At 46.9% G+C, this 23717-nt stretch overlaps 1 long non-coding RNA gene across 2 annotated transcripts in view; it reads left to right on the top strand.

Moving 5' to 3' along the window:
* Nucleotides 1-9513, top strand: part of LOC144144577 (uncharacterized) — a 41147-nt gene extending 31634 nt beyond the window's left edge. For both annotated transcript variants that reach the window (XR_013317278.1, XR_013317277.1), the window contains 2 exons: nt 2852-2893; nt 9407-9513. This is a non-coding gene — a long non-coding RNA (uncharacterized LOC144144577). The remainder of the gene's footprint in view (nt 1-2851; nt 2894-9406) is intronic.
* Nucleotides 9514-23717: the final 14204 nt, after the last annotated feature.

Here is a 23717-nt window from a genome sequence, read left to right as displayed (position 1 = left end):
TTTCCAAATTCTTCAAGCAACTTAATATTTGCAATAATGGTAAAATAATAAAATCAGAGTCTCTAATGAGTTCCACCCCCCCCCCCCCCCCCCACCCCCCAATATTAACCTTGTTCGTAACTGCAACCTTGGACTGCGGAATAGCAGGCACAACCGTTCCGGCACAAATACGCTTTACTTCCTTTTTCCTTAGTTTAAAACAGCCTGTTTTTATTTTCCACATACATAATTGCACACTATTCTTGGCGTTTTTGTGGCACTTTGTTTAAATTTGCGGTCACTGAAACGTTTCAATCCAAGCTAATGATGAAACTAAGGCGAGCGCGATGTATAATGGCGGCCCTTGACGACACAGACGGCCCTGACGTGGGCCGCATCGACGCTGGCGCCAGATTCCTCTCTAGTGTATATTGTAAGAGACTCTATGTATGAAGGGGCTATCGGGGTCGGCGGGCACGCATGCGTGTTCTGCTCCTGCAGTATACAGCCGGTGCAGCTACACAGCGCCCCTATGCGGTTCGGCCAAACTCCCGTGCTCCAATTACTTCTGACGGCGGCTGTAGAGTCGCAAAAGAAAAAGATTGGCACAAGCCACTCATAAGGCAGCAGAAAATCTCGTCATGCGGCGCTATTGTTCCTCAGAGCACCTCCAGCGATAATGCAAAGCACATCCTATTTTCGTAAGAAAGGCTCGCCGACGAAAGCACTCGAACAAGCACCTTACGTATGAAATATTACACGCCGCGGTGGCTCAGGGGCTAAGTCATTGCGCTGCTGAGGACGAGGACACCGGTTCGATTTCCCGGCCGCGGCGGCCGCTTTTCTGATGGAGACGAAAAGCAAAACCGCCCGTGTGTACCAGATTTCGGCGCACGTGAAAAATCCCCAGTTGGTCAAAATTAATCCGGAGCCCTCCACTACGGCGCGCCTCATCGCCTAGCTGCGTTGCGTTGGCGCGCTCAACCCTGCAATCAATCAATCAATCAATCAATCAATCAATCAACATTTGAAATGTTAGCTTGCCCGTGACTAATCAGTAAAATCATGCGCGAAGGCTGGCGCGTACAGAGTTACAGAGTTCATTTCTTTTTTTTAGTGGTCGGGGGAGGGGGGGAGGCAGCGGTATTTCATTTATCGCAGGGCTAACAGCAGGATGGGCTACTTTCTGCCGGTCACCCCTGATTTGGAAAATACAATGTGCTTGCCACTCGGTATAGGCGCGCTCGGGAACAATAGCGCCGCGTTTCGCTATTTTTCTGCTCGGGTCGTGAGTCACTTATGCCAATCTTCTTCCGTTGCGACTGTACCTCAAAAAGTGATCTGTTGATTGTAGGGTTTAACGCGCCGACGGAACGCAGCTGATGAGTCTCGCCGTAGTGGAGGGATCCGGATTAATTTTGACCACCTGGGGATCTTTACCGTGCGCCGAAATCTCTTGCACACGGGCGTTTTTGCTTTTCACCTCCATCGGAAAAGCGGCCGCCGCGGCCGGGAATCGAACCCGCGACCTCGTGCTCAGCAGCGCAACTCCTTAGCCACTGAGCCACCGTGGCGGGTTAGAAAGGGATCTGTTAAACAAGGGACCTAAGTTTGGTCCTTACGCGAGGACAAGGGAATGCGCAAACGAAAAAACAAGAGGCTTATGATCGTTCGAACACTGTGTCAAATTGATCACACAGGCTTGACTGGTATCGGTATGAAATAAGGGACGAAGCATAGCCTCTCTGTAATCACTGTTTCACTGGCATACGCCATAGGGAATATAGCGAGACGCACCATTCCCCCACCCCATAACGGAAATATTCAGGATAAGAGAAAAAAGGGGGATGAACAGGTGATGTCACTGTGTCTGGCTATCAATAAATAACTACTGCCAACTATTCTTCAGTGGGGAGCCGTACACGCACTTATGAGGTTTTACGGCAGCTCTAATTTAGACGATCAGCCATTTTGCAATGCCCCACACGAAAAACAAAAGTGTTGGTGTCGCCAGGCTTTGCATTCAAGGAATGTAAGTAGATTTAGGTGTCACCATGAATTTCTCGCAGAATGGGGCATGTAAGGCGTTTGCTGTACAACTTGTTGAGAATACTGAGTTAATGTGGAGTGAAATCGGGGTATGGGGTCGTTTTCAAATTGAAATCTTGTACTCTTTTATTTTGTCACTTTTTTATCTTCTTGTGTTTACCGCATGTTTTCGTTGGTGTACACCCCCCTCTCACCCATTTACGATCCTGCGTATGTTACTGCTTTTTTATTATAGGTTATCACCGTGCCTGACTGATTTCAAGACAACTGTGCGCAGTGTCATTTTCTCAAAAGTCTGCAATTTTTGACCTAGGGGTCACAGGGCAGGCATGGAAATGACAATTATTTAGTGATTTTAGCACGTGAAGTGCGAAACCATTACTATGCAAGGGGAAGCATTTCCGCAATTACGTGGCGGAAAATTGACTCCTTAGAACAGCCTTTACTATGCTACACATCGTTTGTGGGTATCACAGGGACTGTGCAAAGTAATACGTCAAACAGCCTCCGGCCGTCGAGCGAACGTATGAGCTGTTTAATCTGACAGGTACGGAGGAGGAAATTTTAATTGACTTTTATGCGTTATTATTTATCCTCGTTTAGTCATTTTGCATACGAAAGCTTGGTACAGCGTCCAGTTGAATTTAACAACATCAGACAATTTTATCCCTGCCATGGGGATATAAGCACTGTAGCATAAAATAGTATTTAATTTTTAGGCTTGCTATATTTACCTTGCTGTCAGCAACCGTCACTTAGCATCGCAACGCTAGAACAATTATCACGTTGTTTATTTTACAAATGCTCATCCTTTTTGTCGCAGGGCAAGGTTGTTGTCGGCGGAAAATTTGCGGCTTCGAATCAGGTCTGTTGTATTTCTTATTTGGAAGCGAGAAAGAAAAAAAACGCTATCCTTGGCAAATCCTCATTTCCTCCGCAAAATTGGCCAGACTCGCGGTGCGATAAATTGTTTGAAACGTTTCTACCACACTCACAACTTACATGTGACCAAAACAATAAATAAAATTAGCCTCCCCAGCATGGAACTGGCGCCGGCCGTTTGTAGTTGTAAGACAAAATCAGATTATAAATAGGCTCTTACGGTGGCTAGGAAGTACAATGCCAATATCTGATTCTCAACAATGTTAAGGTTACTGTTTGGGAGAACTAGCGATTTCAGGACGCCGGTTTGATCCGGGCAGTGGTGTCGGGTTTTCTGATTAAGGCGAAAATTTAAAACTCACGTGCGTCTAAACTTAGACGCATTTTAAAGGGATCCTGCAACACTTTCTCAATCTTTTTTTTTTTTTTTTGAAATCTTAAATGCTTGCAAAACGTAGTCACCCAACACACCGAGTACTTATATTACCGGGTCTCAAACTACCTCAGCCAAATAATTACTACGCTATGCCCATCAAATAACTTGTAAACTCGCGCAAAATATTTTTTTTTCTTCTTTCCCGGTGTTGACGTTCTTTGGCGGCTCGAATTACGTCACTAAGGCCATGTAGCGGCTGTTGGCCGGTTTTCCTTCAGTTGCAGCAATGAATGCTTTTCGATAGCAACTTAAAAAAAAAAGCCCCCAAAACAAAGCAGAAATGGAAGGCGTATCTGATGGCGACGAGCAAATCACGCAGTGCCGCTCCATACCGGCGATTACTATAGCTTTCGCAGTGGTTCCAGATGCGAAGAAAAAAGTGAAAGCGCTTATCGAAAGTGTTACAGGGTGCGTTCAAAGGTCCCAGTTGGTGAGAATTAATCGGGAGCTCTCCTCCACGGTTCGCCTCAAAGCCCCGGTGGAGCATCAGCGCGTTAAACCCCACATTACTTTATTAGGGGGAGAACATTTAGCTACACGCAAGAAATTTTGATAACTGCGTCATTACTAACAACCGGTCGTCGTACTTGCTATGGGTACGCAGCAAGAAAAAAAGCAAAATCCGCACAAACAGCGGTAGCTTGAAGTCGCGGAAGATAAAATTTCGGTTAAAGCGTGTCGTTCTCAACTTCGTGAAGTATCCGTGAATTCGGCATCTTGCTACCGGAACCTTTTTTATAAAATGGCTATTAATTTCGTCACGTCCTTCAGGCTGACCGGAAGATTGTGTGTGCTTCCGTCATTTTTACGTTTTATGATGTTTTCGGGCACCGTTTTTAGTTTTAAATAGTTTCCCTGGTTCTCGCTAATGAAGGCAAATATTTATCGGCCCTCACAGAACAAACTGGAAAATTGAGAACGAAAATAAAAAATTCCCCGCATTTCCCCGAGGGGAAGAATGTGAAAGTGCGAATGCACGAGTTGAATTTGCGCGGTTCGGTAATGTTCGCGAAAGAGAGATCACACACACACACACAACTACAAAGAAAGGAAGATGCATTTATTCACTAACACCTATTTGTGTTGTCGTTGTACTTGATTGCTAGAGCGGATCTCAGCTTTGAAATTTCGTGTCAGTACTCCTTTAAGCAGGTGCATTAGCCCTTCTCACGCCCGATTCTTGGCCAATCCCCCACGTGGGTATGTGGCATGTCAGCGGCCAGGCAGCGCGCGCCCATCTCCCCCCCGTTGCCAAGGAAGACGAGGAGATTCCTGGCCAATCCCCCATGTGGGTATGTGCCATGTCAGCGGCCAGGCTGCGCGCGCCCATCTCCACGTGCGCGGACATCGCCGGTGGACGCAGGTTCAGGGTCGCTTAAGAAGTGCATTGCACTTAAAACGTAAGCCTGATGTCATTCAATTGCACTCAACCAAAGTTACTGGTAGGCCACGCCATCCTCGTGATTGGCTGAGAAGACGTGACGCATTATAAAAAATTGGCGGGAACGTGTCCGTCGCACATTAGTAAATTTGGCCTGCTTAAAAGTAGCGTTGTTTTACGTAAGAACTCGGAAATGGCGGCTGCTGTCGCAAGAAATGGGCCAAAACTTTTACGTATCTTTGGCGCCTTGAAATACCCGTGCATTTGTAACAGGCACAGTTTCCCACGCGGCATTGTTTAAAACATTTTTTCAGCAAAAACACTAATAATTTTGGCTACTTCCACGTCAGATATAACAGAGTATAAAGTAACATCCGTTGTTAGTAGATATTGCTTTCATGCAACGGGAACAGGAGAAGGCAGTAGTTGCCCCTTCATTAGAACGAACCCAATGCCCTGCCCTTGCCCCCACTCCTTCTGTATGCTTGTCAGTAGTATTGTTATCTGTATGGCTTGTCGGTCGCATGATCGAAAACAATGAAAATTTAGAAAATCAAAAGGAGTGTTTTATTCATTATTGCGGTGGTACGTCGAATTTGAGCTAGACAAATGAGTCAATCGGTGGCGCCAGCGTTGCGTTTGCTGTTCACAGCGTATCGCAGAACCTATAAGATTGTTTTCTTGCGGTCACGGCATAAACTTCTTGTGTCATAACAGCAGACAATTGTGGGGTAGCGGTTACGGCCGGAGAGATGTTACCTATTAAATAATTTAAATTTTCATTGAAAGAGGGAGCTCAAATATGTTACGAAAACAGAAAGAAGTACGGAAAAAAGATTGTGCGAAGTTGGTTAAATTAGCAGACACCATTCCTGAACATTTGGGTCGATGCAACTTGATCGCCGTGAGGCGTTGATGCTAATATTAGCCTAAAAAATACGTATTTTGTTTTTTTTTACTTTTTTACAAAGTTTTTATTTTGTTGTTGCAAGAAAGACTATCCAAAATTTTGTTGATTCTCGCCAACGATAGGCTAGCTATTCCAGCATCAACCCCTCACCGCCTGGATTCACCACGATTACTCCGCACTTTGCATTACTTCATATAGAGGAGAACGAACACAATAAGATCAAGAAGGGTAGACAGGTTATGAATAGGCCCCAGGGAACGACGAGTTACTACCTTTTTCACCTCGCTTTCATTTTTGCAATCTAATAATAGGAACGATTTTGCTACTGGAGCTGTGTAGCATTTTATTATAACAAGCAAAAGACGAGAATCAAGGCAGAAAACACGCAGGACGAGCGCTTGACGTCCAGCGCTCGCTCGTCGTAACCTGTGCGATCATATAAGCCGAACTTCTCAGTCTTATTGGCCTCGTCGCCGGTGCCAAGAGGGAACATCTCCATTCGACTACGTTCATTTTCGTCGGAGGAATTGCTGCGCCGTCAACTACAGCTGTGGGCATGTTCTATTGGAACTGTTGCTGAAGGGCCACCACTCGCGGATATTATGCGTGAGTTTCTGGTTTTGACCTTGCCGCAAGACTGCAATGAGCCTGTCTAGCCTGACGCTCGCCACAACATCTCCAGGAAAATCCTCCCTATCTTCTGTCCAGACGACTGGCCCCATACATAGAGGATCGCCCGTTGAGAGTTTGATCACATGTCAGAGCTTGGTATCAAAAGATCGTCCTCAGGCAGATGGGCCTCACCTCTACACATGGTACCCGAGAAATGAGATGACTGTCGATCCTGCGGGGACTATCGGTGTCCCTACCAGGACCGTGCCCTACCAATATGCGCTACCCGACATTCAGCCACAGCCTTTACTTCAACATCATAATTACTCGCGCTAGTTACAAAGGAGTCCCAGTCACGCGTTAAGGATTTATCAGGCACTCATTGCGGTGGAACGTCTGGTGCCGCCTTGTATGCTCTCTACAGATCCTTTACTCTCACTTTATGTGGTACACTTTCCGCTCCAGTGCCAGCGGTGATGTGTGTTTCCCTCGACGATAGGCTAAAACCTTTTGAGCTAGCTTTCCCATGTTGAGTTTTTCCGCCAGCGCGTAAGCCATAAAATTCCAAGTCCTGGCTATAAAACCTTCACTTGAAAACTGTCGGATTCCCCGCACAGGTGGCAATTCATGTAGAGCGGAGCTATGCAGATGTGCTTGCACACTGACATCATCACCGTCGTGTTCTAAAAGCGGAGCTATCTATGGGCTCGCAATTTCCGTTTAGGCTTATTACGCCAGGCGAAGCCACCCCGCTGGGCCGACAGATGGCGCCACCTCCTTGACGGCTGTCCAGTGCGCGATATCGGCTCGTTCCCCAGGAGCACACGGCGCAGTACCACCCCCCATATATGCACCGAAAAAGTACCAGACCTCCGTGGGTCAGCTTCGAGTACGTACACCTGGTGTGAAAAGTTTCTGGGACGCAATTTCGCTAATTGAAGTCAATTTCTCTACTCCCTAATGGCTAAGCTTCTGCTACAAGTATGGTAATGATACTCCGAAGTGTGATGCTTCCCTTAGCAAGACGCATGAAGGGCTAAGACATCAGGGAGAAGAGATATTGCCTTCGACTTTCAAAATGCGTCCCCGAAACTTTCTACTCCGGGTGTGCATGCCGCGGCGAGTGGCGTTGTGAGCTGCCCCCGGCCCATGCGGGAGTTGGCTACGAGCGTTCCGTAGTCAACTCTGTTGTTTCAGCAAATTCCCCAGGCTTTGAATTGGCTTTGTGGTAGTAGATATTCTCGCCGTAGGAAACGTCACGCGGAAGGGTCGTAGTCATGTGGTCCACGTTTACATTCGTGGTTTGCACAGCCAAGGGATCCTGCTGACCAGCACGCTGTTTGTACGCCACAAGCTCTAGGCGCAGATAACGTGATGCAAGCATGAACTGAGGTGCCATCGCCACCAGGCGCTTCCTGCCCCGTCGGGGCGATAAGCCGAGGCCAGCGTTATCGTGTGTAACCTCCCCGGTGGCCCTCTCCCCATTTTTTTTTTCAGTCCCTTCCCGGCCCACCAAAGGGATGGCACACAAAGGCAGGCGTTATTTCGTGTACCTGAACGATGCCCTCCAACATACCGGGTGCGCGAGGTATTTGAGAACAGAATGTTGGCGTCAGGCACACGAGAATATCTCCAGCAAAATCAGACATATTTTTACCAAACTTTGCGAAGTACTTCTTTTATGGTTTAATTTCATATGTATTCAATGCATCCGTCATAGACAGCAATAAGTGATTCGATTCGGCTTCGCAAACAGCTGCACTCACGGATCTGGTGCTCCTTAGAGATGTTGGCTGTTGAGTTCGAAATGGTGGCCCTCAGCTAGTATTTTGTATTATGCGGTCCTTTGTTGGTTTCTCTCTCAACGACACCCCGGACATAGTAGTAAAGAGGATTTAAATCTGGAGAGTTAGGAGGCCACAAGTTGGGAGTGACGGGGTCGCAGGCGCCAGCCGGGCACTATTGGGTGACGCAGGCGGTGTGGGAAGGAGCCGAATGTTGCTGAAAGACATGATCTTTCTTTCGAAGCATTCTCTATCCATAGCTTTACAACGGTAGCAAGCACATCCACAGAACCGTCAGCATTAACGCGGAGTCCTGCAAAAAAGTGTGCCAGCATGCCATCACCCTCATTGCGGAGGACGGATAACACCACCGCCGGAGATATTAAGGGGTTCTAACGATGTCTGACCGTTGACTGTGCTTTTTCCTTTTCGCTACACCTGTCACGTCAATGCCACAACACACCACCTCCGTCCGCACTTTGTAAATGAAAGACTTCGCTCCTGTCACAAAGGTAGCAATTTCCAAGTCGCTGTGGTGCGCGGCCAGGGCGACGAGGACTGCATGACGTTTTATTTCCTGCTTCAAGTTGCACACTTCCATCTCTGAAAAAAACTGTGCAGTATGAAGCATAAGGAGTCGAAGAATAAGAAGCCGTACGCCTAAATATATATGATGAACCTGCTGGTGTCTATGGCGATAGGGAAAAGCGTCCGCAAATACCACTCGCACTATTCTGCCCATTCACACAGCCCTAGAAATATGTCACTGTCTTCACACCGGGCGTCAGGAGTCTCGGACGTATGCACACGTATTAACACACGGCGGATGGCTACGCTCGGAATCTGTTTTCTATTCTAAATGGAAAGCTGTATGACGTACGACATAGAATGCGTGGTGTGGAGATTAATCATAAACGTACAGCTATACGTCAAGCCATTTATATGGCTTGAAATAAAATTCATTTGATTGAATTTCATTGAATAGAAACGCCCTTACTGCAGGTTTTCTCGCCTCAGGGCAATTGAATGCAAGTTTTTTTCACGTCGCTGCTCTGGATTCCCAAAATATTTGTCCATTGCGCGGCCAGTTGGTTTCTTAGGCTGTTTGGTAATTTGCGGAGCCTAATATGAGTACTAAACTACAAAACGCAGCGTTTTAGACTTTTTTTTATTCGAAAGTTTGCCGTGCACCATAACGGTGCACGATTCACAGGTACACGAACAAGTTTGCTTCTCGTATAAAGTTTAGAAGGTACCGATGAAATGGACTTGAAATAGGAATGAATTGTGTTGGGACGTTTATCGTTACGAGCAGAATCAGGGTTGCTCCTTTTTTAGTAAGCATCGATGTCATCTGCTTGGTGTTTTTACAGAACCTTCGGACTCAAGGGCGCAGTGGTCCTGTATACGCCGAAGACTGAAATGAAGGCGTCTCAGCGAGTGTGAAAATAAATTTACTCGCCAGTCGGGATCAAATGCCTTATTTATCTGGTCTGGTTTGTTATCGGTGCCTTTATTATTTATTGCTCATCGCATCGAGTTGTCCATTTTGCACGACCTGGACTCCTTCTAACGATCACTTAGAACTATGCGTCGACTATTTGTTTTTCTCCTCTAACGTGACGTTCCTGGCATCGCCTTTTTAAAAGGCGATGCCGGAAACGAAAAGCGATGCCGATGCCTCCTCCTTTTAAAGTGAAAGCTTTCTTAGTGGGACCGGTCGCGTCCTGTCAAAAAAGTAATGCGCTTCCTCATAGACCGGTTGGTTTACCGAAAAGCTCTGTTGTTGTTGTTGAACACGTTCATTTCACATTTTGATGCCAATCTAAGGCTGCCGTGAAAAAAAGAGAGGTAAACGTACTGTCCTTTTATCACTGGCTTCGGTCGTGACGGGCTGTAGTTCTGGCAGTGTGTCCGAGCCGGGAACCGCTCGCAGGAGCTTCTGCGTCATCGATAAACTGGTTTAGCGACCGCCAAAGGTCGTTGGCGACCGCTTCAGTTTTAAAAGGGGGGGGGGGGGTGCAGCCCAGTTCTGAAGGAAGTTCGGCCTTATCTCATTCGGGAGTGAGGCCAGGGCCCGAGCTCTGGGAGCCGACTACAGCGTGCAGTACCACAGGAGGTGTTCCAGGTCAGCCCGGGTTCCACATGGGCTGCACCTTCCAGTGTAGGGCTGGTCTAGGCAACGGCTGCTTTCCTTGCTTCGGAATCGCTGCAAAAGGTAGGGGGTAACGGGGGTGCCAGTGGGTACCCGCCGGAGCATAACTTGCTGCCAGCGGGTAGCAGCCTTGCGTGGAAGTGGAGGGATATTAAGTGGATTGCACGCGCTGCGTAGAAAGCTGCGCCGGTGCTGGTTGACAAAAAATACCGTTATTGCGGGATCTAGCCACTGATTTTGCGTCTCCAGGCTGTCGGCTAACCGGCTGGAAAATATTTCGGGTGGTTTCGACTGCGCGAATAGGAGTAAAGCGCGCGCTAGTCGGTGGGCCCGGTCGTTTCCTGGTATTTCGGAGTATCCTGGGATCCAGTGTACACGAAAAGCTGTGATATGATCTCTGGACACATGGCGGGTGCGTGAAATAGGGCTTCTATTCTGTCATAATGATTACTTGAAAATATCGAAAAAGGAACGGTTCTAGGTAAGAGACTACATACGTCGATGATGAAGAAAAAGTAAGATAGTATAACTTTTTCTCATAAACCACGCATCGGTACACATAAAATCGTTCGTAGATGTGTTTAATCTGTGCGCAAAAAAAAAGCCGTCGCATGGGTGCGTTCTTTGTTTCCGATTTCGGTCTTTGAAGGTTTGACAATCGCTTGGACGCACTTTCAGGGATGGTTCGACGCACTTTAAGCGCAGGTTTTCAGCACGTTTGATGCACTTTAGAAGTTAAAGCTTTCGTGCTTCTCTGATCTTTCTTCAGTAAAGGCTGGTAAAGTTTTCTCTGAAGGCGTTTACAGTACCAGTTTGAAAATGTTCTGGCGCACCAAGCAGCGTGAACGCGAAGTATACATAGGCAAGACCTTCCCAGCAGGTGAAACTGGTGGACCGGCTGGTACATGTCACCCTGGTCAGCGCAAAAAAAAACCTCAGCAAACCCAGGCACATTGAGGCAAAGCCTAATTGCATAATGGAAGTTAGTAGCGTTGTTTTGATTAAAGAGATGTTTGGTTGGTTATTACTCAAACGAATAGAAAACACTGGCTTAGGTGGAATTCAAGGGAATTCAGGTGAAAGCGAAAAAAAAAAAAAATCCCGCCATCTCCACGAAGTGAATGATGATGAGAGGGGCAACGCTAAAATGCTTATCGGTAAAACCCTGAAACATTCGCCCGCACATCATATAAAGACTCGACACGCCATTGACAAGCCCGTCGACGACGTCGACGTAGGGCTTGTTTGGGAGGATGAGAATCTCCATGGGTAAGTTGGCGAATTCGGTGTGTGACATTTTAGCCACCTTGGCCGTCGCAATCTGCAGACCGTTTTGTGTCGCGTACCCCCGGTACGTGTCTTCAGCTCGCAGGCGACGAACGACAACCTCTTTTTCTTCCTCTTCTCCTTCTTGGGTAGCAACGAACGCGCTGAATGTTTTGACCTTTTCGGCCAATCTTTGGTTGGCCAATCCCTAAGGGATCCTGCCACAATTATCATTAATGTGCCGTGCCGTATACAGCAGCAACGAGGGACGGGCAGGGCCCTAGCAAGAGGAGCTTCGCCCCTAAAACAAAAGATGTCGGCAGGACGTGTATAAAAAAACAAGATATAAGACACGCTGGCTCGCACTTTCGCCTCGGGCTGCGCTATTAAGAGCGTTTAGGTTTTTTAGACAGCATAGTTCTGGGTATGTCTATGTTTACTGAGAAAAAAATGAAATGAAATTCAAGGAAACTTGCACTCACGCTCAAGACTTGAATAGCGAAGCTAATGTATGCGAACATTGCCGGAGACGTAGTAAAGTTTGAGTATCATTGTTTAATTATGTAGTTGTGGTGCCAGTAATCTTTGTCGTGTGCATCGAAGAGGTCGTCATCTTCTTCTGGCCGAGTGGTGGATGCAAAGTCATTCTCAGCATTGTAGACTTCCACCAGCTCTTCGTTATCGACTCGAGGCAGCGGTGGCGGGATACGCAAGACGTCCCGGGAAGGATTAGCACACTCGTGCCGCCACGCGCGAGGGCTCTTATGACTTACCGAGCGCATGCGTGCCACGACACAAGGACCAATGAATAAAAGGCGAACGCTATGACGTGTCTTTCTCGATCTTAGCAAGTGCTACCCCGATAACAGCAAATGCTAGAGTTTTTTTTTCTTGTTTTTGGGACCGCTCTTGGCCAATCTTCTTAAGTTGGTATGCGTTCAGGGAGTGTTTTGCCACGCGTGGAATTACGGCCAACAACAACAGCTTCACTGTTAAAAACGTGCGCCGAGGTGCCAGGGTTCTCCACATGAGGAGCCTCTGGGCAGCCTAAGATTCGCTGCAAGCAATTACCACAAAGGTGATGTGGTCCTGCTAAAGGGACTTGACCTATTAAGTTGCTGCTAGTGGCTGTATCATCATTGGGCAGTTTCGGAAGCTGTAGGCGTTGCGGGTTCATTTAATTCAACTTGCCCCCGCGCTACTCACTCGACGTGAGTTGAGGCTCAGAAAAGAAAACTGATGCTGGTGGCGTCATTCTGACTTGCTTTATAGAGTGACGTGAACGATCCCTCACGACCCAAGAATTTCAATTACGATATATCATTTGTGTGCTTTGCATTGTCTTGGAACTCGCGGAGGTCTCTTTAGAGGTTTGGTGCAGCGTTACGACTTAAATCCGAGTTTTTCAGACTTCAGTACAGTAGCACGTGAAGAACGTATGCGCAGTCTGCAGACAACGACGGCGACTGATGGGTAAAATTACGATGCTTGTTGGCTTACGAGAATGAACAGGCAAAGAAGCGATATCTAAACAGTTCTTCAAAGTGCATGCGGAGTTTCCGAGCTGTATGTACGCCTGTGTATCAAAAAAGGAGGCGTAATTTTCGCCAATAGATGTTAAAAAACTAATTTGCCTGCCATCTGATGGTAGACATGATGTAGTTGATAGAAGAAATGGTAGTTGCCGGAAAAGGGAATGGTTTCAAACTGCAAAATAAACAAACGGATGGCATGTAATAATTACAAAAAAGGTCATCATCTTTAGGAGAACGGGTAAATGTTTCTTTCCAATTGGTGTATTTCAGTTTTTTGTTTCGCCGATAGGCGTCGTACCATATCGTTACATGAAGGTTACGAAGTGGTGGACGCTCCAGTTGAAGTAGAGTGGCGGCACAGCTGCCGCGCACCCTAGGAGGGAAATCTTGGAAGGACAGAGACGGCGCAGGAAGAAGAAAAAGTAGAATCACACTGGATAGACTTTTTGTCGTTTATGAATCCAAAACGCTTTACAACCGCTTTAAATTATCTTTTCTAAGGGCCTCGTAATTAAATAAGAATTCTTCTTTTGCCTTCACTGCCCTCTATTGATTGGCCGATCCTTTTACTGGATATGTGTGCCATACTTACTTAAAGGAACAAAAGCAACAACGACAACGTCCACCGGTTTAGACCTGATGATCGTATCTCCGGACTGACATTCTCAACTAAACCAATCCAATCAGTTGCTTCCGAACCAAGTTGCAATAAATAGCGAACGCCCCATCACAAAAATCAGTGCCCTTCCACTCTTCCGGAGCTATGCGAACTTGCGGGTGAAGAACGATGACCAGCGAAGATGGGCGCAATTCAAGGATCGCGTGAAACAAAAATGGCTGCGGCTCAGCTAACCTTGCATCAGAAGCTTGGCTTAGTCTGGTTGAGTCTTGGCTTCGCTTGGTTACCATTGACGTAGCTGAGAGGAGATGTAGCCTTTCAAACAGGATCCTGCAAGCTATGCTCCTTGCGCTGTAAAATATTTTAACAGTGTGTGTGCGAAATGCTGCAACTGTACATATGTGTTGGAAGTAAGCGTTAACAGCAGTTACCGCAATTCTCCATGAGTTTATTTAACGTTGTAAGTACTGAGTGAGGACGCGGTGTCGATTCTTGGCCGCGGTGGCCGCTTTTCGGAGGGAGGCGAGAAGCGAAAACGCCCGTGTTTTCGAGATTTCGGCGGCTGTTAAAGAGTTAGAGATCGCCAGGTGGAAGAATTTAATCCGGAGCCCTCCACTACGGCGCGTCTCATCCGCCTTTGTAGCGTCGGCGCGTTAAACCTCATAATGAATCAAGCAATATTTAGTGAGTGGTATGCGTGTTGTTGCGGAGCAGGCAATTTTACATCAGATGGTTTGTAGTAGTGTTTTCTTGACAAGAGATGGTATTTACAAATGCATCAGCAGTTCACCGACTTGTGTTTGAAAATGAGCCGGTTGGCCTATGTGATTTCGGTCGGTGATGGCGGAGTTTTTTTTGTACTTCTGATGAGCCTACCGAGTGACCTAACAATGGCGTACATTTTACGCAGGCCCCCTCTGAATTATTTTTCGTTTTTCAGGATTTCACAACTTATACAAGTTGCGTAAAAGGAAAAAAACTTTATTTCAGCGTACCTGAAGCCTTTGTAGGCGTGCGAGCGCCAACGGTCAGATTTAAGTGACATTACATTGGGTGATATCCTGTGTGAGTTTCTCTTTTTTGACGTTGGTGAAAATGTCCTCGTGGAAAATCGGTTCACCCGTTCTCACCGGATTCTCATGCCAAGTTTGGCCACATTTGTACTTTCTAGAGTCCATGGCCATTACCGATGAAAATAATATTCCGAAATGAATTAAAAATGTGCTTGGCATTGCGTGTTCGCAAAACTTTATTATTGAGCGTATTGGCCTTGGTCACACCAAACGTTGTGTAAGCAGAAAAACAAATTTTGAAAAGTTGTCTTGCTTCTACAAGAAAACAAATAAGTTAACAACAAATCACTAATCTCTGTTTGAAGTGTTTTTCTCAGTTCCTTACAATAACGAAACTTGGAAGGGGGCAGTTCTATCCTACCAAATTAACATGAGGCTGTTTGTTTTACTGTGCATCTGCATGTGATGCTAATGGATTGTTTCAGGAGCAGCGGCTTCTTCTTACTGCGACAGAACTGCGACAGAAAATTACTCATAATATCGCCTGAGATAAAGCTCCATGCGATTACGTAGCCGCTTGATCCGTCAAGCTTCATTCATTTGTTTCGGAGTAATTACAGTATGTAAAGAAACTCAGCATAGGACATAGCAATACTATCGCACCAAGGGTTTTTTTAGATACATACCTTGTTACAAAACTACAGAATCTTGGCGGGGATGTTGGCGTCGTCGGAAAGCACATTCTGCTGACCGATCGCGCTTAGGGGACACCCCACGAAAGGGAGAGGACAACTTTAAAGGGAGAGGACAACTAGCTGAGGAGAAATGCAGTCGGGTAAGCCATGTGCAGTGAAACCTCGTCGATACGTTCTTCACGGGAACCGGGAAATAAAACGTATTATGCTAAAATCGTATTATCCAAAGAGGTTAAAAACAGGAGGAAAATATGCATACTCCGTCGGAAACTCCATTTTACTGAGCAACGTTGAAGTTGCTGGTCAATTTGCGCAGCACCTTCTTTTCAGCGTTCAGGACTACATTCTTCTGCAACGTACCAAAGAAACTAGCGGTATTTTTCGCTTCACTGGGCGCTGTTTTCTACGACAATTCGTGTCGCGCCTTAAATCGGTGAATTCAGCCGTCGGACGCTTGAAGTCTTCAGAGTGCAAGAAGAGTGCGGATATGTCGACTTTTACGCGTAGAACTGACCCCACGATGTTGACTCCGGCCCCTCTAACTTCATCGAAGCAGGTAAGAAGGACGTCTTCCGGTGCGGTTATGATACGTTGAGCAAGATGGCGCTGTGAATCTCCTGACGTATCATCATCATTGGCCGGAGCGGCCACGCCTGGCAGCGATGTTTTCGCAGCAAAACCGGCACTGCCGCGGCCTCAGCGGCTCCGCACCCTGCAAATTTTGCCTTTTTTTGGAAAACTGTTTGAGCTAGTGTAGCGAAGAGTAAACGTCAGATTTCTAGAAATGTCGCTCAAGCACCACTTTCGCGATCCTATTATCCGATTTTCGGCAAAAACGCGATCGTATTAAACGCACAAATATGCATTATTTCAAGGTACACTGTCCGGGAATAAAAGGAAAAACGTATTAAGCCGAAAAACGTATAAAGCCGAAACTTATCAACAAGATTCCACTGTACAGCTTCTGGCGGCATGGTCAGCAGTGACAATATTTGTTAGCCAATGCGCCATGTCTCTACCTATAACTGCTAAGCGGCTGATATTTCGTAGTGAATTAAGGAGATGTTAAGGCTATTGATTTATTTGTTAATTAGCGGAGGAATAGAGACAATTCGTATAATGATTTCTAACAACTTATTGCAGTGCGATATTGACTTAAACAGACTCACAAAAAATTATCAAGAGGGGACTTGCAACTACTGCAATAAACGAATTTCAATCACGGAGCGCATCACAGTAGCGGGGAGATTTCAGCTGCCAATTTAATCATGTAAATAAATTAGAGTATCTGTGGTTAGCGCTGAACCAGTCACCTGGTGTCTGCGAAACGTGCGGTTTCGCCGAAACCATAAAAAAGCAAGATGAAGTTCGGACACATGACTCACCCTCTGAAAAACTGAATGACCAACTTCAACAGGCCCCTTTCAGTACTCAATAGCGAGTGTGTGAGCTAGCTGTTGGTATATTATGCATGATAATTACCTTCGTTGATTGACTAATTGACTGATTGATTGATTTTTTTATTAATTGAGTTATTAATTCATTTATCCTTGCGTTGTTACTGGGAGGTAGGGAATTGATAAAACGCCCTCGGGGTAGCTTCACCGTCATTTATTTTGCTAATCATGTGTAGGTCCGTGTCCTGTCAATGTACAGGACCGGGAAGAAGTAAACGGAGCATGGGAGCGGTGGCCGAAATGCATCGCTGCGCCGCGTATGGGCGCCGACGGGAACCAAGGAACGCCTGTGCAAGAGTGTGTTCGCACTGCCCCCGCCGCCCTATCTGATATGTTTAATCGCCGCTCTGCTGCCGTGTCCTGCTCGGCGCGACGGTCTCAAAAGGTAGCGCTGGGCTATAGAGGGGCGCTGGTTGCATGGCGCTCGCAGCCATCAGCGTCTACCCAATCTGCTGCTGTTGAGCTGCACGAAGCTGCGCGCGCCCGGAAACGGGCATTGTGGCGCGCTGTAAATGGCGGCATAAACTTCTTTTGGAGTAGCATGTCATTGCGGTGTAATTTATTGTAAGCCGGCAACAGCATTCACTTGGGCAATAAAGAAAGCATATTTAGAGGAATTTTTGTTATTCGGAAAATATTCTTTCTTCCAACTTTGTTTCTTTTTTTAATTTTGGCTCTCTCTCAAGTTACTGCTGCCATTCAGCTCAGGTCTGTTCTGAGGGAAGAAAAATAACAAAATTACCATGCGGTAGATATTTTCGTTAATGAACGCCGTAAACAATAAATAAAATTGTCTTCCATTACAGCGGGCCTTATAGGGCTTATATTTCGTGGTCGCTATAAAACTGACGTAACCAGCACCTTATATTAGTTAAGAAAATGTTGCCGCTTGAAATAAAAACCCGCACTGAAGCAAAAAATGGCTTCACCGCGGGACCAGTAGGTCTTGCAAAAAAGCGCTTCCAGGGCTCCAAAATGACCGATGACGAGTATAGTCGTTATGACCGTTGACCACCACACTCGTTGACGACCACACTCGTTATCGGTCATTTTGGTACAAAATGTTATGGCGGCTATACTCGCAACGGGAGCGAAAGGGTTAAGGCGACAACAAAATATGTGCCGTATGAGGCCCGCTGCGATAGCAGACAATGATTGTATGTATTCTTTACGGCGTTCTTTAACACATAAAATATCGACCGCATGGGCATTTTGTATTTGCCTTTCTTCGGAACAGACCTAACTGAGTGGCAGCAGTAACATGGAAGAAACACAAAACTAAAGAAAAACAACGCTGGAAGCAATGTTTACCCGAATAACAAACGTTTCTGTGAATATGCTTTCTATATTGCCCAAGGCAGTTTTGTTGTCGGCTTAGAATAAATTACACTGCAATGACACGCTATGCCAAACCGCAGCGGCCTACGGGTTTATGCCACCCTTTACAGTGCGCAACAAGGCACGCTTCCTGGTGCGCGTGCTTGGCCCAGCTCAGAAACGGCAGATTCGGTCGCTGCTGATGCCTGCCAGCGCAATGGAACCAGCGCCTCTCCATAGCTCAGCGCTGCCTTTTGGAGACCGCCGCTCTCAGCATGAACCGCCAACAGAGCGGCGATTAAACGTATCAGATAGGGCGGTGGGCGCAGTGCAAACGCACTCTTAGACCAGCGCTCCTTGGTTCCCGTGGGCGCCCATACGGGGCGCAGCGAAGCAGTTCGACCTATAGAGTTCCAGTATATAGCTCCCCTAGGGGAGCGATATACAGGAACTGTAGTTCGGCCACCGCTCCCGTGCTCCGTTCTCTTCAGCGCGGACCTGTACCTGTACAGAATATGCCTTGCATAAACGGCCTGTGCAGGAGGTCTTGTACCGAAAAGAATGTGGCCAAACGTTTACATAGCCGATGAAACTGCCTCGGGGACTTCGATAAACTGGCTTGTGGTAAACTGCGGGAACAATTCCTCCATCCACCCCCCCCCCCCCCCCCCACTCTTTCCCGGTTGATTTTTTCAGGGTTATCTTATTTGTAAGTGCGCGTTAAGTAGTTTTAAATATTTCCCGAAAGCAATTTGGAAAATCTCAATTTGCAGCGCCAGTATCACCACACATGCAAAAAAAAATTAAGGAGGCTCGCCCTAGTAATTTGAAAACTTAACTTGGGCCAAGAATCGGAACCAACAATTTATGCTCTGCAGGGCTGAAATTTTACCTGTGAGTGCACGTTAGGTAGTTGCAGCTATTGAGCGAATTTTATTTGAGAATTTCTTTGTGCAGCTTTAGTATCAGCGCGAGTATGCCGACAGAAATAGGAAATCGGGGGCCATGGTCGGAAAATTTAAGTGGCCGAGGAACCCGCAATTATGGCTTTTGGCTTCTGTAATTTTATCCGCAAGTGCGCTTTAGGTAGTTTTGTATTTCTTGTGGGGGGTTTTACAAAACCTGCTTCCGTTCAATAGCTACGATTTTTTTTGCTCCCTCCCATTCAGTTACGTTCGCCGTCGAGGGCGGCCGCCGAAGAGGGCGCTAGGCGTCTTCGGAGGCGCGTGTCCTCGAAAGCTGGGGATCAGTGACGAGACAGCGTAACCAGACATTGTGGTTTTTTCGTGCTGCCCATTTGCAACAAAAAGACATGTCTCATAATAAATTTACCTCCTTCTTGCATCTCAGTCTGCGTTTGCGCTGATCGAGCACCATGTATATTCATCATCATCACCAGCCTATCAACGCCCACTGCAGTGCAAAGGCCTCTCCCATAATTCTCCAATTACCCCGGTCCTGGGCTAACTGCGACCCATTTATGCTTCAAACTTTTATCCCCGAAAACTTTGGCGTATTCATGGGAGGTTGTGGCCGTTACTACCCCGGGGTGGCCAATCCTGCTCTGGTGAGGGAGGGTGTTACCTGCAAGGGTGTCGGGGTGAGGCCGCACCCCAAGCCCCATTCTGCAATTCTATCAAGAATACGCGGACTTCCTTTTTTTTAAAAAGTCCGGTGGGAATTGTCCGGCACCGTGATTCGAACCACGGTCCTTCGGCACGCGAAGCGGATGTTCTACCTTTACGCCATTGATATATACTATCGTAGCTTATTCGTGTACGTCTGCACGCAATCGAAGACACATTGCTTCTTTAACTACTTTTCACTTAGTTGAGTAGAGCTACAAGAAAGACAGAGAGAAGGCTCTTTACTGAAAAAGCAGAGAGTTTTGCCGGCGTTGGCGATCGCCTACATGCTTCTCTGCTAGGGGTCGGGGATGTAGGGAGAACAGGCCCTAGAGAGAGGTGGGCAGAAAAAAAAAAACGAAAGCAAACAAAAAACACTGGCGTGGCTTGGCGGGCTTGGCGGACTACTTTTTAGATTGTGTCACAAAATTTGTCACAGAATAAGGAACTGTGTCTCTTTCCTCGAGAGGGCTGCGCGATTTCTCCCGGGACCCTCGACAGGGGCCGTCACAATCCTGAAGCTTGTTCCAGCGGAAAACGCATGTACGTATTTTAGTAGGGGACGGATCGGGAAACAACAGCTGCACAAAAAGAGCAAGGGTGCGTCTCTTTACAACTCTTTATAATCCTTCTATGTATATGTGAGGAAGAAGATAGTGCTACCACTCTTCACGTAAGAATGGACCATTCTCCATCTTTGTGAGGAGGTGGTCATCACGATGACGGTGATGCTAGTGACGTGTGCGAAAATGGTTAAATTTGGAACCATGCGCACGCCATATACCAGACAAGAGTTTAGGGCGCCCATGTGCAGCCGCACCGCTACCAATGGAGCTCTGATTTCCGACTGCGCCGACGCGCTACTCTCCACATTAAGCCGAAATTTTGAGGTAACGTTCTCGTGCGATCGTAGCACCACAAACGGAGCAACGCTGGAGAAGCCACGTCACTGACAGGGCGCAACCGGATTATCAAAGCAGTTGGAGAGACATGTCTGCAGTTATTAAATTATTTAAATTTCAATCACTACGAGTTGATAAATTGCAATCAAGCGGATAATTAAATCAATGCACGGCCCCTGGTTGATTTATTCTTTATTGCGCCCATTTTGATTGCGACGATGAAAGAAGCGAGTGTATCTCGTATATACGTCACAAACAATACCTTCTTTGTCACAGATGGTAGCTGTCTTTTCCCTCTGCTTTTCCTCTATCGATATTCCAATCCTTTCATGTCACCTTTAGAGCTCGGTTTCTCTACATTACCTTTAAACCACGGCTGCCTGAGCAGAAGAATAGTTTTTTGCAATGGGAATTCTATGCATATAATCACGTTCCAACAAAATGTGCTGAATCATCGCACAGTGTTGGATAGAAGAGAGAGTACCAAAGTTCTATTCTTCCCGCGGACCTTCTATAATACTAGAATTAATCTAGAAAATTATGTGCCGAGCATTGATGAGAGATTACTCTTTCATTTTCGGTTATCCTATCAGGATGTGTTTTGGGCAGAGTGCGCCTTTAGTGATCGCCCTGCGGTCGCTTAGTCTTGAAAGAAATATTTTCCGAAGCATATACGAAATAACCATGCATAATCGCATAAGGGTGTTTTTACGAGCGGCCGGACAGGCGTGTCCGGTCGACATCTTTATTTTGACGAATATTTTATATGTAGCTGCTTGTGCACAGGAGAAAACATATGCGGAGTTATTTTGTGGGGAAAAAAATTTTCCCCATGATGGAGTCACGTGGCAACACATCCGTAACCTCGACGAGCCTCAGCTAGAACAACTTCTTGGCCTTATAAATCATTCCTGGAACACAGGAGACATTCCTGACACCCTGAAGCTTTCCCTGGTTAACCTCATTCCAAAGCCTGGAAAAGACCCTTCTGTCATCTCCAACCTTAGACCCATATCTCTTACACCCACGTTATGCAAACTGATCGAACGCCTGATTAACAACCGGCTACAATATCATTTAGAATATGTGAACCCATGGTTTCACCCGTCCCAAACTGGCTTTCGTCCGTACCTAGGGACACACGATTGCCTCTGGCTCTTACGACGGGTAATCAACAAATCCCCGTACGACCGCGGACTTCCCGACTACGTCCTTACTGTAGACCTTCGGAAAGCATTCGACAGAGTAGATCAAACGACGATTTTGACTGAACTCGCCCAAGCCTTCCCCAGCAAAAAAGCACAAGTTTGGGTTCATAACTTTCTCCATAACCGGCCCATTCAACTCAGCAGCACGCACCCTGGATGGACACCCAATACCTACTACAACGACAAAGGTGTTCCACAGGGATCTATACACTGACCCGTACTCTTCAACATCGTCATGGCCAAGTTAGCCAAAACTCTAGAACAGGAAACGTCAGCCCGTTTCGCAATATACGCTGACGATATTACGATATGGACGGAAGGTAGAGACTACTCGTCAACATCCGACATGCTGGTCGAACTGCAGGCGGCGGTGAACAGCCTCGAAGCATGCATACCGAAACTTGGCCTAGAACTCGCCCCAGAAAAGACAGAACTTCTAACGGTATCAAGCGATACCAAAACGCACCCCGTGGACCCTGCTCTGCTGTACATTGGAGACACAACTATCCAAGCGACACGTGGCCACGTACGCCTCCTTGGTCTCCCACTTGGCAGTAACAATAGTGCTAAGATATGGTTAAAACAACTACGACAGAAATGGAAACCCATGCTCAAATTAATCGCGAGGCTGTCTAACAAATATGGTGGCGCATGTCAACAGGCATGCCTCTCCATGGCCCGTACAGTTGCAATCGGCACTCTCGCATATGGAGCGCCAGTATACAACCTGAACAAAACGAACACAAAACACCTTCGGGTGCTCCATAGAGCCACATTGCGTACCATCACAGGCCTCCCAAAACATACAAAAACAGAAGCTCTTGAGCGAGCGGTTGCGCTCCCTCCTATAGACGTAATCATGAAAGAAACTCGTGAACAGGCAGACACCAAACGTGGGCTCACCCGACAAGGGCTCCTTCTCACAGCATGGGACGAGCAGAAGCCTATACCGGTCGTCGACCTTCCCATCCCTTTAGCACCCTGGACAATCTCGGAAAACATCACCGGCAATCTCACCAAACCTATTCCCCGCTCTAGAACGGCAAGATCTAAACGTAGCCTTCACTTGGAGAAGTCCAAACTTCCCAATGAGATCGACATCTATACCGACGCCAGTGTGGCAACTTCACATATTGGCGTAGCATGGACCTGTCCTGAAAACCCATCCCTTGGAGGTCAACTCTCCCTCAGACACGATGGTGCAACTGCACTGGAAGGTGAACTCCATGCCATCAATGGTGCCCTTAATCATATCTGTTATGACCTCAATACCCGACCACCAGCCAAAATACGGATTCTAACGGACTCGTTCGAAGCAATTCAAGAACTTCGCAAGCCACTCTCCCTCAACCCGCTCGGCAACTCTATAATCTTACTCAAAGAACTCCTCAAAAGCCACAACGTGCACATCAGAATTGACTGGACTCCAGGCCACGAGGAAACCGGCCCAGGGAACCAGTCCGCCCACGAGGCGGCACAGGAGTGTTTGAACTTTACGCCTCCACTGGTTCCCCTTTCAGCATCCACACCCACTCCTCCAGCCCTCCTACTTCTCCGGCTAAAGAAACGTAAAAGACAACGTTACCAACAGGTTACACCCCCTGGGTATCTTGCCAACATTGTCTCCTGCAGCAGATCCGAGGAAGTATTCATTAACAAGTTATGCGCGGATGCCGCCTACACTCCTCACATTACCCAGAAATGGACAAGATGCCCCAACACACACCCACGATGCCCCTACTGCAACACTGAAGTCAAATCAAATCTCCACCACCTAGTGTGGACATGCCCACACTTTGCCAAACATCGCCCAGAAAGTTTAACAAACATTAATCCCGATACCCTACCATATGCAGCACATACTGGATTAGACGCATCTTTATTACGAACAA

Source organism: Haemaphysalis longicornis, unplaced genomic scaffold (genome assembly GCF_048455015.1).
Source record: "Haemaphysalis longicornis isolate Haplotype H1 unplaced genomic scaffold, Haemaphysalis longicornis Haplotype H1 scaffold_7, whole genome shotgun sequence".
Taxonomy (NCBI): domain Eukaryota; kingdom Metazoa; phylum Arthropoda; class Arachnida; order Ixodida; family Ixodidae; genus Haemaphysalis; species Haemaphysalis longicornis.
Note: the sequence above shows the minus strand (reverse complement) of the source record. Positions and strands in the feature narration are given on the sequence as shown.